This window comes from Manacus vitellinus, unplaced genomic scaffold (assembly GCF_001715985.3).
Source record: "Manacus vitellinus isolate BGI_N305 unplaced genomic scaffold, ASM171598v3 scaffold_32_pilon, whole genome shotgun sequence".
NCBI lineage: Eukaryota > Metazoa > Chordata > Aves > Passeriformes > Pipridae > Manacus > Manacus vitellinus.
Genome location: NW_021940460.1, coordinates 3,231,105 through 3,236,904, shown reverse-complemented (window position 1 = coordinate 3,236,904; position 5,800 = coordinate 3,231,105).

Genomic DNA, 5,800 nt, shown 5'->3' with positions numbered 1-5,800 from the left:
GAGGCCTTTGGGAGGGGTGCAGCTGGGAGCACCAAGTGCCATTAGCTGTGTTTTACGCATATCTGAGCATCATTTGCACATGAGAGTACTTGCCTATTTAAATACTGAAGTGTTTTAAGAACTGAAGATCTCTCAGAAGCTTCTCTCTCTCCTTGTTGTGATGGTTTCACCTGTGCTGTGCTGCTGCTGCCTGGAGGGAGAGAAGCTTCACAGCAGTGACCTGAGTGTGCCAAAGACTTTGTGTGGGGTGTGCAGGAGCCCAGCCCTAGTTATCTTATAACCCAGAGCCTGGGTCATGTTTTGTCCCAGCACAAGAATGTTAAAAGCAAATTCCCTGTGTTTTCCACTGTGGAGTTCTGTGATCCTGATCGGAGCCTGAGGCAGCGTCACAGCAGGAAGCACCACGTCCTGCTGTCTAGGATTGCTCTCTGCCTGCTCTGGAGAGCCTTGTGCCACTTTCAGCCACACTCCAGAGGTTGCTGTGTGCTTGGAGTAAATTTAGCCCAGGGACAGAGAGAGCTTTCCAGGGTCCTCTCGTGGTTGTCAGTCCATCCCTCTGTGTGGCATTATAGTGCTGAAGCATCAGTGTGGGAAAAGCAGGAGCCCAAAGTTCACAAGTTACAGAGGGAAAGTCTCCAGGTTGTGGCTCTGGCACATGCTGATGTGTTTTCATGCTCATTGTCGTGCTGTAAACCAAATCACTGGAAAGATCAGAGGTGGCTCTTCTGACAAAGTTTGTCAGAAAACATTCTTTTCCAGGCTGGAAAAGCTAGAGGTGTCCATGGGAAGCAGTGGGCACTAGGGAGCACCTCTCTAGCTCCTACCCAAACAGGTGGTTTGAGCAGTTCCTACTACTGGTTCTTCCTCAGGTCACCGTGATGTATCTTGAACATTAAAGGCATCCAGCCATAATTCTTTTGGTGGTTCTGGGTGGTAAATATTCCTTGCACTTGCTGGAAAACAGGAGTGAGGACAGGTGGGTGTTTCACATCCTGACTGCAGCTGGTAAAGAAGAGGATGGGGAGCTGGTTCCTGTGCTGGGAAGGGTGGGCAGCCTGCAGTGAGTGGGGCAGGGTGACCTCCCTGGGGAAGCATGGCATGCAGGGTGCCCTAAAACTTCTCCCCAGTGTCACCTTTGCCCTGGTCAGGCCTGACTGCTCCTCTGCTCCAGGAAGGATTTCAGGAGCTTGGGCACAAAGTGGCTGGAGCTGGTCCAAACACACAGACACACACACATGGTTCTGCCCCTTCCTCTCCTTGTGTCAACACTCTCATTGCATTATTGTCGTTCCCCAGTTGTTTCCTTGGTGGAGAGGTGCAAGGAGCAACTGGATTTGATGGTGCTTCTCTTTAGCCAGGAGAGCACAGCCAGGGGTTCCAGGGAAATGCAGCAGGGCTGATGGTGACAGCAGTGCATGGTGGCAGGGGCTGGGTGAGCTGCACAGGGTCAGAGGGTCAGCAGAGGGTGAAGCTCTGTAACTGCCTGTGGCCTTGGCTGTTGTCACACCTCAGGAACCAGGATGGATCCTTAAGGGTACTGAACCACAGAGGGTTGTTTCTGTGAGAGGCTGATTTCCTGCAGCTAGAGGCAAGGCAGCCATGGGTCACAGCAGGAAACAGCTTCCACTCCCAGGTCTGCTGAGGGCTTTGCCTCTTTTTGAGGGTGTATCCAGTTCCTACAACACAGATCTCAGTATCAGACTGCAGTGGCAGCTGTCCACAGCCCCTCCTGGCCTGTGCCCTCCAGGGGAGGTCAGGGAGCATCCTGAGGACTCTGCTGGGAGAAGTGTGATGTTCACTGAGGGGACTTCTTCCTCCTCACTCTCAAGCCCACTGGGGCCATTTTTACACGTTTTCTAGCACATCTTACCCCTCACTTCATCACTCTGTAGCTCCACATTTCGTCTGCCTTCATGGTAAGTGAAGTATTGTATCCCTGCTGGATGCTGGTCCTTTGCTCCTCTTGCCCCTGACACCATGTTTTGCCAACTCTGTGTCACCAAAAGGAACTGCCTGGGGGTGAGTTGCTGGTAGGGCCACAGCTGTTACCCCACACCAGGCCTGGACTTCACCCAGCTCTTTCACCTGAGGTTCCTTCGTGTTGCTCATTCCCACCCTTGAATCACAACAGACATCACACCAAAGGGAAGCAACTAAACCTGAGTAATTGGCCACTTGGTAATACTGTCACATTGAAAGGAAACCAAAAGTTCCAGGGAAGCTGAGACAAGCTGGATGAAGCCCGAGAGCCCCAGTGCTGAGGCCTTGCAAGCTCATTGCAGACCCCACTCCCCAGTCCTGTCTCAGCCCGTTCTCATGGGTTGATGCCCCCATAACCATTGGTTTGGGGTGCTGAGCTGCTCATCTGGGGTGCTGGGTGCTGCAGCCTGGGGGTGTGGGGTCGCAGAGCCCCGTCAGGGTCTCTTCCCTCCTCCTGGAGTAGCTGGGCTGCTCATTGGAAAGGAAGGGGTTAAACCTGGCTCCTGGAAGGTCTTCGGGGATGCCAGCTGGGCTGGGGGCATAAGGGGCAGGGACAGGGAGCTGCAGGCTGGGGCAGCAGGGTCCTGAGCAGCAGTAAGGGGTGGCCATCAGCCTCCCCCCAGAGGGGCTGGTCTGGCAGGGCCGGGGCTGAGGGGACAGCCCCTGGGACAACCTCAGCCCTCACCTGCCCCAGGATCTGTGGGCAGAGCTCTGCACCCCAGTCCTGCTGCTGGTGGCTCTGCCCACCCAGGGAAGGGCTGCCACGCTTGGCAGCACCCGAGGATGGGGGGGCAGCTCCCCCTCCCTTCAGCAACATCCCCTGCAGCCACTCCTCTGTTAATAGAGTTAATTGTTAATCGAGTTCCCTTGGTTAACAGCCCCAGTACCTGCCCCCGGGGGCCCAGCTGGGACACCCTGGCACCCCCATCCCTGGCTGGCCCCAGCTCCAGCCCAGGTTTACACCCCATTTGCACCCCCACTGCCCTGGGGATTGTGGCTTACAGGGTCTCCTGGGGACACACACATACACACACACCCCTTCTCTCCCAGCTGTCCTGGCTCTGGGAGCTGCTCCTTATCCAGCCTGGCTTCCACAGAGCCAGTCTTGGGTAGGATGGGGGGGCACTCCCAGCCTCCTGCCTAGGTTTGGCTGCACACCAGCTGGAGAGGGGCTGGACTGGGCCCAGGCTGCTCCCTGGCCCAGCAGAAATGAATGCACATGCACACCTGGTGGCAACCCTTCCTCCTCCTCCTCCCTGGGGTGAGCAAGGGCACCTTGCCCCCCTTAACGTGGCTGTGCTGGGCAGGGACAGGGAGAGGCAGGGGGAGCTGCTGTGCAGACAGGAGGGGCACAGAGGGTCACCCTGTCTGCTGCCAGCTCCTTACTGCCTGTTAACTGATATCCCTGCCTGCTCCATGCAGGACCTTGTCTGCAGTCCCATCTTCCCTGTGAAGGGGCTGGAGCTGCTGGTGGGAGCAGACAGGCAGACACCCCACATTCCCCAAGGGCACAGGGTGCACCAGGGGGCATGGACACTCCCTACCAGGACCACCCCAACCGGGGGGCTCAGCCACTCACCTGGGCCAGGACCAGCTCCAGGGTGAGAGGAACCTCCCCAGGGCAAGGGCTCACCTTGTTTGGCAGCTCTCCTGTGGTCCAAGGACCCCAAGGTTCCCCTCCCTGAAGTGGGGTGGTGGCCAGCCCAGCAGGACCGTGGGGCTGCCAGGGCCAGCCCACGCTCCTAGAGCAGGGCAGGTACCTGGGGTGCTGCAGGGCTGCTATGGAGGGACAGACAGACAGACACCCAGGGCCATGGCAGCCCAGCTCACCTTGGTCCTTGGACTGTCCCTTTTAGTGTGTCAGCTCTGGTGGGACACACCTCCTCCCCAGGCTGCAGAGGCAGCTGCTCACTGTGAGGGTTCACGCTCATGGAGCTGCCTCGGAGGTGACTCGGTACCTGCTCAGGCCAGTGAAGTTTGTCCTGGAGCTGGTGACAGACCCACACAGCACTGCCTGGGAGACCCACTGGTGGGGCCTGGCTGGTTTTTGGGTGGTTTGGCTCCTCATGCATTGTCCCACGTGGCAAGGCAGTGACAGCCCACCAGTGTTGCCTCTGCAGGTGCCTGGCTCTGGGCTCTGGCACACACCATATCCCCACACCATTGCCTCAGGGTCCTCTCCTGAGCCATGGGCTAAAGTGATCTTCCTCTTCCAGGTGGGCATCCTCACCCCCAGGGAGAAGCTTTCTCACTCAGAGCAAACACCTCACTTGGGCCCATGTCCCCACACTGCACCCACAGCTCTGGGCATTCCACACTGTCCCCCTCAGGGTAGTCTGGGGCAGGTGGGCTTGTGCATCCCAGCCCCTCCAAACACTGCACACACAGTCCCACACTGACCAACTGGCCTCCTAAGTGCTCCTGCTTGGTCCCCTGACATCCCTGGTTAGGTCACCCCTGTGGGACTGGTACAGTGACCCAATCAAGCTCCTGTGCTGTGGCTGCCACCCTCCTGTAGTCCTTCCTCCTGGCTCCTGTGGTCCTTCCTCCTGGCTCCTGTGGTCCTCCTGGTATATGGCAAGCACAGAGCCTGACTGTGATAATCAGGCCTTTCATTGACAGGCTGAGCCCAAACTGAGCCTAGTGGGACCCAGGAAAGCAGGAGGTGCTCTGTGAAACCCCAAATATTCCAGTGACTACCATCTCCTCACCTGCCAATAAAGCCACAGTGGCTGGTCCCCAATTTATCTGACTTTTATCTGCTTTTAAACCTCCTCCAGTCCCACAAATGAGAGCTGAAGTGGAGGGTGATCAGACACTGCAAGCTGATGATGCATATTCTGGGGGGCTTTGTAGCCTGAGCCAGGGCCTGTTGCTGCTTGGGATGATTTCCAAACAGTTTAGGTACCAGTGCCAAGCTGCAGGGTGGGCAGGCAACTGGGAAAGAAGAAAAGAATGCTACAACCAGACAGGGTCTGAGAACACGAGAAGAGCCTGAAACCAAACTGAAAGCTAAAAACAGCACAAAGAGACACCCCACAGCAGGGAACAAACAACCCAGGGTGCCCAGGAGGCTGTAACTGGAGGAATCAGGGCTGTCCCCCCTGGATAGGGGACACCACTCCCTGGTCTCAAAGCAACAGAGGAGCCTGGGATGACACTGGGTGAGCTCAGGCCTCCTGCCACCTTTTCCACTGGGGGTTGGTGAAACTGGGGAGGTAGATGGGGAATGGCAAAGGGTACAATGGCCTTGAGGGGATGAGAAAGGTGGGCACAAGCACAGGCTGATGGGACCAGTGGCTGCCAAGCTGTGAGTGAACCCAGCTGGCCCTGGGGTAAGGGCTTGGCTGCTGGCATGTGGCATCTCTGATCATCTGAAGCCTTCACCATGTGCAGGGCTAAACTGGTCCCTGACACCTCTTTTGGTGGGAACACACACTTATGGGGGGCTCTGCATCCCTTGTGGGGGCTCTCACCTCCCCTGGGGTGGTGATGGGCTGAGCCAAGAGCAGGCACGATGCCTGGGGGCTCCTCAGGCTGGAGGACCCTCCTTGGCTGCCAGTCACCTCTGAGCCTGGCAAGCTTCCCCCTGCAACCCCTTCCTCCCTGCCTGTCCCATCCTGCTGTTCACAGCCAGAGCCAAGGGGTAACACAGAGCATGGAAAGAGCCTTTATTTAGGAAGTATGTGCCACCCAGTGTCCCTGGGCCCTTTTCCCTGCAATCCCCCCCCCGACCGAGCCCACTGACATCCCTAAAAGCCACCCACCCCCACCTCCTCTCACTGTTCCTCTTGCTGTGGATGCAGAGACCTCCCCATGA